Here is a 14,725-nt window from a genome sequence, read left to right as displayed (position 1 = left end):
CTGACCCTGACATCTACTACCATTTTTATTCATAAAGTTCCAAGAATGAATTCTTTTGCAGTCCATATACAGTTTCCTACCCAGAATAGCAAAATTGGGTATAAACTTGTTTAAGTTCATTATCAATAGATTTTCTATAAAAAAACAAGATTTTGTAATTTTCAATTCCCTTAGTTTTCAAGTGCAGTGTGGAACAAGTTTTCAAGAGTGGCCTGCAATTCTTTATAACCAGTTTTCTACAATCATGTGTAATGGTTGAAATCGGTGACCCTTCACAGATAATTTCAACCTTCGGGGAAAATATAAAGACAATAGGGTGGCTGAGGGATAAAAATTATTTTATGCTTTGCAAAAGGACATGAATAAAAAATTATTCTGGTGCAGTATTCAAGTTTTGTTTGTCCAGCTTTTTAGCTTTTTCCTTCACACAGCCTGTCCCAAATACTCCAGAAAATCCCAGTAAAACTCTTTATTGATCCTTGGACTGCATTGAGCAAAATAATGATGCATAATGCCCATTCAATAAAAACCAAAACCTGATTTCACTTACACATTTGATTGACTCTGACATGTTTTTTTGGTTACAATGACAATAATCCAAGTCTCTGCAATGATATCTTTTTTTGTAATGATACCCTTCATCGTTTACGACCATTTTCAGAAAATTTTCATAAGCATTCAAGCAACTAGACAGCTTCAAACAGACTGCAACTTGGTTCTCTTTCCATTCATAAATTTTGTAGCAACACATTGGATTTTCAACTGTTATCTTTGTTTCTTTTTTTTTTCAAATGATGATGGTGAACTTCACAGGCAGTCAGTAAACAATATTCACTGAGCACAGCACATGCTTTTGCTTTCTAAACATCATTATCTATTGTGGAACATCATCCAAATATGCTATCCTTTTTTGGTGAATGTTCTAGCCAACTTGAAATGCTAGTACCATTTTACATAGACAAGATTAACAAACTAGAAAATTTCTCATAAATGTTTTTCCCAATTTGAAACAAACACAAACACATTCTTCTTTCAAATCCCTCATTGTTCTACATAAGAAAAATTTCCAAGGGCACTTAGCCTCTATTCACTTTAGCATATGTAGATCAATGACTGACTGATGTGGCTTGATATGGATAAGCTGAAGCTCACCCATACATAATACTGCATGTTACACTAGCAGTCTGCTTAAAAGACTAGTGCACTAGTTTAAAAGACCGGTTTCTCTTGAGACAGACTATGTGTGTGTGTGTGTGTGTGTGTGTGTGTGTGTGCAAGTATGCAACATGGTGAATATTAAACCTATTTTAGCAATTGACTGATGCTGACTTTTACATTCTTTTTGGGGACAGAAAATTGAATTTATCTGCCTGGTTTAAAATCTTGATTTCCTTCAGAGATAGAATACTTTTTCATCAACTTACAGAGAGTTATTTATCTAATATCTATGTATAGTCACCAACTGTAATGAGTTTGCTCAACTGGTCAATTTGCATAAATTGTGTTTTGTTGGTAATTTATTCAAGTGAATTATTAATTATTTATGAATGTGTGTATATATATATATGAAAAAAAGGTCAAGACAGAAAATGCTAAAATAATTTTATAGAAAACATTTCAGTACCAGTTCCAGTCATTGAGACTTTTTCAACTGTAAGTATGGAAAACAATTAAATTTAGAAAAAATTAATAGAAAAGTTTTTTTTAAAAGAATATTTGTACAGTGTTCAAATACAAGTGGAATTTTCCTTGTTTCTGCCTGTCTCTGTCTCTCTTGTTTACTCTTGTGGGTTCGATATATATATATATATATATATATATATACATATATGCATGGACATATGTATATATGCATATATTTATACATGTGTATATATACATATATATATATATATATATACATATATGCATATATATGTATATATGCATATATTTATACATGTGTATATATATATATATATATATATATATATATATATATACATAAACATATATATATATATATATACATAAAATATATATATATATATATATATATTCTGATCCAATCAAAGTGTGTTCTATCCCTGACAAGGCTCATGAAAAATTTCGAAACCAGTTAGATAGATGTAATCTTCTATTCATGATGTGTGGAGAGAAAATAAATGACATTTGTTTATAATTGTTACAATGCAAACAGGTATGAGAAAAGGTTGCAATACTTATAAAGTAGACAATGAGTACTGTTTCATATATAACTAGTTATACAATGAAATTAGGTAGAAGTCCATTCAGTTCTCATATCCCTTTTATTTACCATAGTGCTGTATGCCCTGACAGAGGATTTCAAGACTGGATATCAGTGGACAACATAGTTTTTTTCAGAAATAAATCAGTTAAAAGTATCAGAATGCTCCAAACATGAAAGTAGAGTCTAGAATGAAAAGAATTAATAGTAAATATAGCAAAGACAAAAGTCTTAGCAAGGAATTATGCAGAACCATATAGGACATGACAATGCTTGATATGCAGAAAATATGTAGTGTAGGATTTCTATAGTGTGTGCCCAACGTAAAATATGACAGGCAGGATGAATATTTGTTGTAGATGCACAGGAGTAGTTAGCACTAAGAGGATCTATGAAATGAATTCTTTCAAATGCTTATAAGGTTCCCAAGAATTAGTTGATAGTTTCTGCTATTTAGATGACCAGATATATGGTGATAGTGGGTGTTCTGAAATCATACTAGCCAAAGTGAGAATAGAGGTGGAAAACGTTCAGGAAGCTGTTGCCTCTGCCAATAACAAAGAGATTCTCTCTTCATGGAGAAGACAGATTATACGATGTTTGCTTATGCAGTGCAAGGTTGCATGGTTGTTAAATATAACCATTGAATGTGGATCATGAGGAGAATTTTCTCTGCTAAACGTGCAGTATTAATGTGAATTAACAAATGAGCACAAATGTTCTGAGAGGAAAATTGAATATAAGACAAATCACCAGTAGCATGCAAAAAAGGAGAATGAAGTGATATGAACATGTGATGCATATGAAGGGGAACAATTTAATTATAACATACCAAGTGGGAGAGCCCTATAAATATGGAAGAAAACTGAAGTAAGACATGGCAAGTGTTGATGAAGGCTGATTTCAGAATGCTAAACCTCACAAATGAAATAATTGTGAACCACAAGTGGCAAGCTACTATACTGAAGAAGATCTGTCCAACCTATGTAATCATTGAAAAATGGATATAAAATGATAATAAAAGCATTTGAAATCTGAGTTAAGATTTAAATTTTTCAATATCAGCAGGATCACCTACTAGAGTTAACTCAATAAATAGTAGTAGTTTCACAAACAGAAATAGCATCTAGTGAACAATGCTACATATTGTTCTGCTTCATATTTTACAAGGTATACTATGGGTGTGTAGTTAAGAAGGTCATTTCACAATCATGTTTCTGGGTTCAATCTCACCATATTATACTTTGGGCAGACTTCCTGAATAAACTAGAAAGTTGAAAATAGTGTGAAATTCCATCAAATGTACAGTACTTATTCTTAGGTTGTTAACCAATCCATCATCTAGTTTAACACACTTTTATCCATTTAGTGAAGTCTATTCTGTTACAAACTTTCAAGCCATGTCTCCAGTTTCAGTATAATTTTAACAGTGAATGAATGAATGTTGAAGCAATCACTATTATTTAACTCCTCTATTGAAGAATCTTAGTTTGAAAAGTTAGACTTTCCATTCCTAATGGCAACCAAAGTTTCTGGCACCTCTCTTAGACTTTGTTATCATTGTTGTTGACACAGATCTCCTATGGATTTTTACCTAGAGAAACCATATTTGTGGTATCTTTATAGCATGTCATCTTGTCAGAAAGACATTTACCTAGCAACGAATGTGGACTCTACTGCTGTAGATCCACAGATTTGCTTGTAGTAACCACATATGAAGTACATTCAGTTGCTTTTGGCATTCGTGAAATTTATGAAATCTTTCACCTGGTTAGTTAACCATATCTATTTCTACATCTCAGCCTACAAATTAGAATTCATAGATCCTTCAAATCACAACTTATATTTAAGAAGAAAGATTCACAGAATGATGTATTCCTAGATACTCTTTAAAAAAAGATGAATTGGTCATAACTGGAATGCCTTTGATCATAGATCTACTTGATCTATTTTGACTTAAAGGTAACACCAACAGCACACCTGAGACTAAGTAAAAGCAGGCAGGAACTTACAAGATTTGTAGTGTTCTTCATTAATTTCCAAACAGGTTGTAGCAGTTTATATCTTCTACTGCAACAAACACTGTTTCTCTAAGCACACTAATTGTAAATCATCTCTTTAAACTTATTTGTTTTATCTGTATCATCACCTAATATCACTTCAAGTATGTCTTAACTTTAGATCCCTCACAGTAGAACCAACACAAATGTCATCTACTTTGAATTTAGCAAAGCTTTCGACAAAATCGTCCATTGCATTCTGCTGAACAGATTATCCATCACTGGAATCTGTGGAAAGTTACTGCAGTGGAATAAGTGTTTCATGAAACAAAAAAAGAAAACCCAACAATAGAATTTACTCAAGACCAGCAAAGGTCATTGGTGTTGTCCTCCAGGTTACTTTACAGGGCCCACTTCTGTATATTATTTACTTACATGACACTGGAAATGTCATCAAACATAGTAAACTAAAGATATTTGCAGATGAACCAGAGAGGGAGCACACAACACCAATTCGATGGACTGTGATTTAATGAGTGTAAAAACTATATACTGCTAAATGAGGAAAAATCTAAGCTCAACCACTTTGGGATAGTGGGGAAGAGAATATATTCAAGCAACAATATTTTCTTCCCTCAGATGACCTTGCAGCATCAAATAATATCTAGCACCTACATGTAACTGTGATCAGCAACTGAAACTGAAATAATGTAGGAGTCTTAATAAGTAGGAAGGCAAACAAATCACATGTCCCCTGAGGTAGAAAAGGTGTAGATAGAAACTCCATAAGATGTACCTGGTGTAAGCTATGGACACATAAGAGGTGCGGCAATATCAAAGGAAGGCTAACTAGGAAGATAGTTTTTTTGTGTGGCAAATGCTCATGGGCAATAAACACTGAAAATGTGCAGAAAATGGCTTCCATCACATGCCAGAGGGAAAAACTAGAAGTAGTTGATAGCTTCCGTTACTTAGGTGACCAAGTCAGTAGTAGGTAGATGCTCTGAGAGTGTAGCTATTAGAATAAGAATAGCTTAGGCAAAGTTCAGAGAGCAGTTACCTCTGCTGGTGACAAAGGGCCTCTCACTCAGAGTAAAAGGTAGACTGTATGACACATGTGTGCAAACAGCCATGCTACATGGCAGTGAAATATGGTGCATGACTGCATAAGCTTGCAAGAAATGAAGCTAGTATGCTCTGCTGGATGTGTAATGTCAGTGGGCATACACAACAGCATGTAAGTGCCCTGAGAGAAAAGTTGGACATAAGAAGCATCAGATGTGGTGTGCAAGAGAGACAACTGTGCTGGTATGGTCATGTGTTGTATATGGATGAGGACAGCTGTGTGAAGAAATATCATACCCTAACAGCAGAGAGAACCTGTGGAAGAGGTAGATCCAAGAAGACCTGCAATGAGGTGGTGAAGCACGACCCTTGAACTCTGGGCCTCACGGAGGCGATGACAAGTGATTGAGGCCTTTGGAGATATGCTGTGCTTGAGAAGACCCGGCAAGCCAAGTGAGACCAATACCATGGCCTCTTCCAGTGCAGTATATTTAAGAGTGCCCTTCAATCATTGGGCAATAAACTGTGCTTGCGATGACCTGTTGAGTCAGGTGAAGTCATTTTCATGGCCGATGCAAGTACCACCTGACTGGCACCCGTGCCAGTGGTACATATAAAGCACCATTCGAGTGTGCTCCTTGTGAGTGCCACCTGACTGGCTCCCATGCCGGTGGCACATAAAAAGCACTATTTGAGCATGGTCGATGCCAGTACAGTCTGACTGCCCCTCACGCCGATGGCATGTAAAAAGCACCCACTACACTCTTGGAGTGGTTGGCATTAGGAAGGGCATCCAGCTGTAGAAACTTTGCCAGATCAGATTGGAGCCTGGTGCAGCCCACTGGCTTGCCAGCCCTCAGTCAAACAGTCCAACCCATGCCAGATCCATCATCATCATCATGGAAAGTGGACATCAAACGACAATGATGATGATGATGATGATGGATCTGGTAAAATCTCAGCATATTCCTTATGTAGCAATCCCTACAAATTCCCATCTATTTACATATTACATATCTAGACTGGTATTTTTATGTAGTCCACTCGCACAGGAAATACAGGTATCTACCACTGCAAGAATGAATGAATTGATATGTATTTTTGTAGAATAACATATAAGACAAAGACTAACATGAAAATGTCAATAGAGCCTAAGTTTTAATGATGGTTACAGTTGATTCAGTATTACACTATTTTGAACCACATTACACAAAATGGTTTATAAATTACACAAAACTTGTATAATTATGCTTGGTTGTAAAAGGAATAGAATGAACCATGCGTAATTATAGGCATGTAATTATTTATGTGTAATGTGATTTAAAGTGAAGTGGTACTGAAATAATTGTAACCAATATTAAATTTATGCTATACTAATAACTTCCTCTTCATATTCTATATCACATCAACAATAAAGTAGATATGCCCTAAAATGTGTTCATGGATACTTAAAACTTTGCATTCAGAGATCCCAATATCATCATACTTTTCTTCTCAATGTTTGCCAGATCTCAGCTTGAATACTGAGGTTTCCTTACACAAAACTATACATTATGAGAATTGAAGAATCCCAGAGATTAGCCATAGAAAAATTATGAGAGGTCTTGACTATGGAGATATTCATAGTCTCAAAATCTCAAAATCTATTTTTTTCGAGATCATTTTAAAAATCTCAAAATATATTCTTTTCAAGATCACCTTGCATGCTACATCATTTGTACAATGTGGAAGATATTCCATCTACACAGCTCAAACAATACCAACATCAAATTCACAAGTCATACAAAGCTCATTACATTACATAACATTGCAACACAGCTTTTTATCTCAACTGGCCCTGCTTTGTTCAAAATTATCTCAAAAGAGATATCAAAGCAATAAAAAAACTCATAACATTAAAATGTTAACCAGGCAAATGTTAACCAGGCAAAGAAATAATAGACAGGGATACATTTCAGCAAACAGCAGCCTTCTCTAATGACTATGGTATCTCAAAACATAATACAATTGTTTCAGCTTCAATATACAGTCTCAGATGAAGTCACAGTTGCTGGATAAAAATGTCCAACTCTGTATGTATATATATATATATATATAATATATTAGGATTCAGGTGAATCAGGCACTGAAATGGTAAGGCATTGGGTCAGGTCCAATTTAAAATACACAGCAACTATAGATGAATACAAACGTCGGTATTGAATTATGTATACAATTAATTAAACCCTATTGAGTATATTACTAGCCCCTCTTTATCTTGGTACATACAGTCTGTCTGTGTCACTTTTTGGGTGGAGTGTCCCATATCTAGTCAACAACTTCCTTGTCTTTCTGTCTAAGCTGTTTAGTTCATCTACTGTCCATGCAATTACCCCTGCTCCATATCTAAGGAGTGAAACCGCCCAGGTGTTGATAGCTTCAATCTTATTCTGTCTGTTTAATTTCGACTTAAGGATCAGTCTCAGTCTGTGCAAGTACTCCACCTTAAATTTTTCTGTCATTTCTTTCTCCATCAATTTATCCAAAATCCAAAAGTACTCATAGCCTGTCTCTTCTATCTGCTTCATAACCTCCCCCAACAGTATGGTTAGCCCATCCATACATTTGACTTTGCCTTTCTTCAAGACTAACACACCACACTTTCTCAGTCCAAACTCCATTCTGATATCAGCACTGAAAGTATACAACCAGGGAACTGACTTGGGTTTCATCTTTACCATAAAGTTTGAGGTCATCCATGAATAATAAATTGTTGACTTTTTGTTGGCGGCTTTTGAATACATACCCAGCTTTTGCTTTCCTCTGAATCAGTGTTAGTGATATCAAGCACAGTACAAAGATCAGTGGGGACAGGTAGTACAGGTAGTCCCCTTGGAAGATGCCCCTCCTGATTTCTACTGTCCCTAAACTTCTTCCATATGCTGTCAGGTCCGTCCTCCAACTTGCCATACTTTTTCCAAGCAATCACTCTACATTCAATGCAATACCAAATAGCTTCATATATTCCATAATCCAAGAATGTGGGATCATACTGTACTTCTTATGATAGCCGATCCATGACATGGCTAAGTTACTTTTCTTCCTCTTGCAGTCTCTAAGTACAGTTGATCCTTGGTACCTCTGCACTTACGCTTGCAACTCTTCTGCTCATGTGGCAGGACACCATTTTTCCCAGATGTTTGTACATTGACTCCACGAGTGTTCCAGTCAATAATTTCTACATAAGTGGCAAACAGGATATCGGCCTGTAATTGTCTACATGTTGCTTTTTTCAATGTTTTTCAGGCACTGCACTGTTCTACCCAATGTCAAACACTCTGGTGTTACTTGGTTGGCATTTAACAAGGTGTTGAGTTGCAGTTCTGTGGCATTTTTTACATTATTATTAGTATTATTATTATTATTATTATTATTATTATTATTATTTATTATCATTATTATTATTATCATTGAGTGAGAGAGCTGTGCATGCCATCAAAGTGACACTGGGTAAAATATACAAAGCCAAGTATACCCATCATAACTACCTGTCTGATAAGGGTACACTAGGCACATGCATCACGACCATATGTGCGCGACATGGTGATCTCATATCAAGATAAACAGCACATGACCTTGCAAGTGGGGCCCAGTTAGAATTTTCTTCTGGTCGAGTAACCCATCCCGCTCAAAAGGTCCCTGAATAAGGGTTGTTTAAGGATGTTGAACGAAACACCTATGTTTCCAGAGGTGAGATATTCAAACCCCAAAGTATGATGCTCCCCCACTACTTCTGCTACTTATTATTACTATTGTTGTTGTTGTTGTTGTTATTATTATTATTATTATTATTATTATTATTATTATTATTTATTATTATTATTATTATTATTATCATTATTATTATTATCATTGAGTGAGAGAGCTGTGCATGCCATCAAAGTGACACTGGGTAAAATATACAAAGCCAAGTATACCCATCATAACTACCTGTCTGATAAGGGTACACTAGGCACATGCATCACGACCATATGTGCGCGACATGGTGATCTCATATCAAGATAAACAGCACATGACCTTGCAAGTGGGGCCCAGTTAGAATTTTCTTCTGGTGAGTAACCCATCCCGCTCAAAAGGTCCCTGAATAAGGGTTGTTTAAGGATGTTGAACGAAACACCTATGTTTCCAGAGGTGAGATATTCAAACCCCAAAGTATGATGCTCCCCCACTACTTCTGCTACTTATTATTACTATTGTTGTTGTTGTTGTTATTATTATTATTATTATTATTATTATTATTATTATTATTATTATTATTATTATGATCATCATCATCATTATGATCATCATCATCATCATCATTATTGGATGATAATGTGTGTGAGAATATACGTGCATTTGTGTGTGTGTATAGTGTAATGTCCTTTGAAGCCACATGTTCTATTACAAATGTTGTATTTCTCAGAATATTAATGTCTCTTTTAATGATATGGGTTAGTAAATTTTATTTTTTTTCTCTTTTTGTCAGACTATTTCTGCTGTTGGAGATAGTATTAATAACTATTGCAATTCTCTACTTAAATCTTGCTATATCCACTGGCATTACATTTTCATATAACTGCCATCATTCATAGTTAATGTTACAAATGACTGTTACGACAAAATAGTGTCTATATATATATATATATATATATATATATATACGGAAAGATATATATATGTGTAGATATATACATATATATTTTAATATAGATAGATATAGATATATATACATATATATAATATATATATATATATATTATATATATATATATATTTCAACAATTGAGGGTAAAATTAATTAATTATTAATCAATTTCACCAAGTATTCAGTATGTAAAGGGACCATTTAAGGCGAATTCAAAATATTACATTATATATAAGGGCTTAGTAAAATAAATTACTTTGCCACATACTGAACTCATTAGAAATAGCAACTAAAGAAATTTCTCTAGCCATTTCTAATACTTAAAGAAGATCTCTCTCAGATAGTGTTTGCTCAAACCAACTCACGAAGGTATGGGGGTAAAAACATTAAAAAATCAAGTGCAAAAAATCAAGTGCAAACACTATCTGAGAGAGATCTTCTTTAAGTATTAGAAATGGCTAGAGAAATTTCTTTAGCTGCTATTTCTAATGAGTTCAGTATGTGGCAAAGTAATTTATTTTACTAAGCCCTTATATATAATATATATATATATATATATATAAAATGTACCATAATGGACATATACAGGCATACAAAATCGTGTGTATGCATGTATATTTATGTACATATATACACACACATATATGCATGCATGTATAATACATACATATATATATATATATATATATATATATATATATACACACACATACATATTGGCAATGAGTGAACAAATGAACATAGTGAAAAAAGACCAATGAAAATGAATATGAAATATTTAAAATCTTTCACATTGAAAGTAACAATATTTGATAATTATGTCATCTTTGTACTTTCTTGCTGCCATTTATATCAAATTAGCTCTGGTTAAAAGAATGCTGTTGCTAAGCCAGTTATTAGTTTGCCTATGTATGCCATCGTCACATATAATATTCTGACCTTGGCAGCAGCTTTCTGGTAAGATATGCTTATACTGACACCGTACATATGAATCTAGATACCATTAAGAACAAGTTCTGTAACGATACCTACTTGAAAAGCCTTTCATTTCTTTTTACTATTTCAACACCTCAAGACATATATAGATACATACATACATATGTATATATGTGTATGTATATATATGTATGTATGTATATGTAATATATATATTTGTGTATACACATGTATATATGTTAATGTGTGTATATGCATATATATTAATATGTATATATATATATATATATATATATATATAGACACATACATACATACATATATATAAATGTATATATAATATACATGTATGTGTGCACATCTGTATGTATGTGAATATGTGTGTGTGTGAAAATATGTGTATATATATATATATACACACACACATACACACACACACATATATACACACACATATTAATGAGATATATACCAGAATGTAGTGAATTGCATTAATTACAACTATTTTCAAAAGCTGCTAGAAATAAATAAATGAAAAACTAAATCAATAAATAATAGAAAATAAATTCAGAAATAGGATAGTATCATGATTAATTTATAAAATGCAAGCGTGAAAAATAAACAGATTTATCAAAGTTAGATGATGGCAAGAATTTTTTGTTTTTAAATATCAGTATATTTCCCACATTTTCTAGCAGTTATCTTCATTTGCTTCACAGATAGATTATAGCACCTTTATTATACTTCAAAGTATAAACTTGCTAAAATAGTTTAGGTAGAGAAATGATAGAGGAGACTAAATGATTTATTGTTTACTGAAGTACATACAGTTTAGTTTAAAGTTAGCTCTCTCCATTTTTACAAATATTCTTTCAAATACATATGTATGAAAACTTGGCCCCAGAGTGAATGCAGCTCGGAAACAGTGATCATAAAGAAATTATGGTAATAAATAATTCATTCTGCAGAACTATATATCTTCACGTATAGTAATTACTTTAGCCATATGTAAAGATAAATAGTAGTTTGAAAACATCTAAATAAAAAATATAAAATAATAATGAGCTTATTGTAATACAGTGTTCAGGTGACCTACATCAAAGAAGAGACAGATTGCAACAATTAGTCAAGTCAAGAAAAACTGCAGTAGTAGCCAAAACAGAATAAAACACAAAACAAAGGAAAAGTGAACACTAATGGAGCCAGAAATAGGATAGGGTACATCAGAAATATTCTTTTCTACTCTAGGCACAAGGCTCAAAATTTCTGGGAGGGGGGGGCAGTCGATTAGATTGACCCCAGTATGCAACTGGTACTTAATTTATCGACTCCAAGGATGAAAGGCAAAGTCGACCTTGGCGAAATTTGAACTCAGAACATAAAGACAGATGAAAAACTGCTAAGCATCTCACCCGGCATGCTAATGTTTCTGCCAGGTCACTACATTGGTACATCAGAAGTATTACAACTAGTATACAATGTCATGACAAGGAGATATAAACACACACACACACACATACACAAACACGCACACATGTATATGACAGCATACAGTTTATGTCTAACAAATCCACTCAGAAGGTTCTGTTTGGCTCAGAACTATAGTAGATGACATAAAAGTGTCTTAAACAAGGGACTGAACCCAGAACTACGAGGTTGGATGGAAAACTCTTAACCATACAGCCATGGCTGCACTGCTATATATCCATGCCTGCTAACATAATCATAAATTGAAAGACTGTGATCATGATTGACCTAGGTAGCAGGAATACTGTATAGTTAGCATTTCGTTAACTTACAGTGATGAATTAAAATACTCTTTGATGTTGTGAGTGAAGAAAGGTATACCACTCCTTGATATTATCCTCTTGTAATACATCCTGAAAATAGTCTCATCTCTCCATATCAATAATAACAACATTAACCCTTTAGTAATTCTGTCAAATGTAATGTTTATTTATTTAGAATGTTTTGAATTAATCTTGCATTATCTCATAGCTTTGAGATTTGAATGATGTGAATGTTACTTATAGAATGACATTCTAGGATAGATCTGAGAGGTTGGATCTGGCCAGTTTGAGCTTAAAATAAGTAGAATGTTTTGGCTGAATATGGCCAGTTTAAATGCTTAAGGGTTACTGGTAACAATAACAACTGGTTACAGTAGAAAGATTACAAGTTACAAATGAAAAAAGGGAAACTGGAAATAAGAACATAGGACTTTTATAAAAAATGTGATTTTGTAGTAACAGTACAGTAGAGATACTACAATCAATTGACATCTTGAAAGACCTTGAGCATTGCTTCTTTTTAGATATTGCTGTAAAAGTTTCTTATCATTTCTTGCCACTCTCTGTAGATTTTAGCGAATTATCTTTGCTCATAACAAGTGAACAGATATCATTTCAGTATTTGAAAAGTCAACCAATTATTTGACCAGCAACCCTAAGCACCTCTAACAGTCTACTCAACAAAAGAAATTGATAATGCTGATCAATTATTTCATTGGTAGTATGTCAAATAATCTTTTCTACTATAAGCACGAGGCCTGAAATTTTGGGGGAAGGACTGGTCGATTTACATTGACCTCAGTTCTCAATTAGTACTTATTTTATCAACCACAAAGGGTGAAAGGCAAAGTCAACCTCAGTAGAATTTGAACTCAGAATGTAAAGATGGACGAAATACTGCCAAGCATTTTGCCCGGTTTGCTAACGATTCTACCAGCTTGCCACCTTATGAACAATTTCCATTTGCTATTTTCATTTATTTATTCAGTTTAGTAGTGGTTATGCTCCTATCCTTGTGCTTATAGTTCCCACATCTTTTCATTATTAATTTTTTTCATTTTATCCATATGACAAATTTACAAATTCAAATACTTTCAGAATAATATAAACTGTTTACTCTTTCCATCAGAATCCAAAAATACCTGCACTGCACTACATGACTCATAGAAAGAAACTATGTGTGGTTGTACGACCTGCAAAATATTGCAGTCAAATTTCCTTGCTTAAGAAAGAAAGATATTATACTCCTTCGGTTTTGTAATATAATTAATTGTATAAAGCCGTGTATAAATATTCAAAAAGATGTCATGATTATGACTGGGATGCCTTTTGATTATAAGTTTTCTTTATCAAGACTGAGCTGGTGTTAAACAACAATAATTTAGCCCCTCTCCTTTTCTTAGCTATTAATAGAGGCAAAATAGTCAGAAAAATAAACTAGTGGATTGCCAGCTAATGGTTAAAATATTTATATCCGATACCAGTATGATATTTCTACTGCTCAATATAATGACTTCTACACTCTAAAATTTATATGTTTGAAATGTTTATCTAGAATTAACACTTCTCTGACACATCCACTATTGGTGGTATCCCTAGTGATGTAAGAGTTATTATTATACTTACTACATCTAATATAGTAAGCATAGTAAAGATAATATAATTATATGGTGATACAATTATGTGATAAGGAAAAATAAAATTTCCTCAGTGACTAATTATAGTTAATATAATTCTACTTGTCACAATATGTGGTCAAGTGTTATTCTTTTAATAAATTTTACTATGGAATGAAACTGAAGCCATTATCAAAATTAAGTTAAAATGTTACACTTTAGACAGTCATGACTAAGGAACAAATTCAAAGACCGAATTAAAATCTTTAACACATTGAAATAAATTTGTACATTCAAATAATAGTAATATATATATATAGTGTAAGCATCATTTCAGTCATTTAAGAATATACAAAAGCTATTACATTCACATTTTGTTTATTTTTGGTTAGTTTATGACTAGTACTATTACATACTGTCTTTTA

Source organism: Octopus sinensis, linkage group LG1, assembly GCF_006345805.1.
Source record: "Octopus sinensis linkage group LG1, ASM634580v1, whole genome shotgun sequence".
Taxonomy (NCBI): domain Eukaryota; kingdom Metazoa; phylum Mollusca; class Cephalopoda; order Octopoda; family Octopodidae; genus Octopus; species Octopus sinensis.
The sequence above is the reverse complement of the archived record's forward strand: the minus strand, read 5'-3'. Positions refer to the sequence as shown.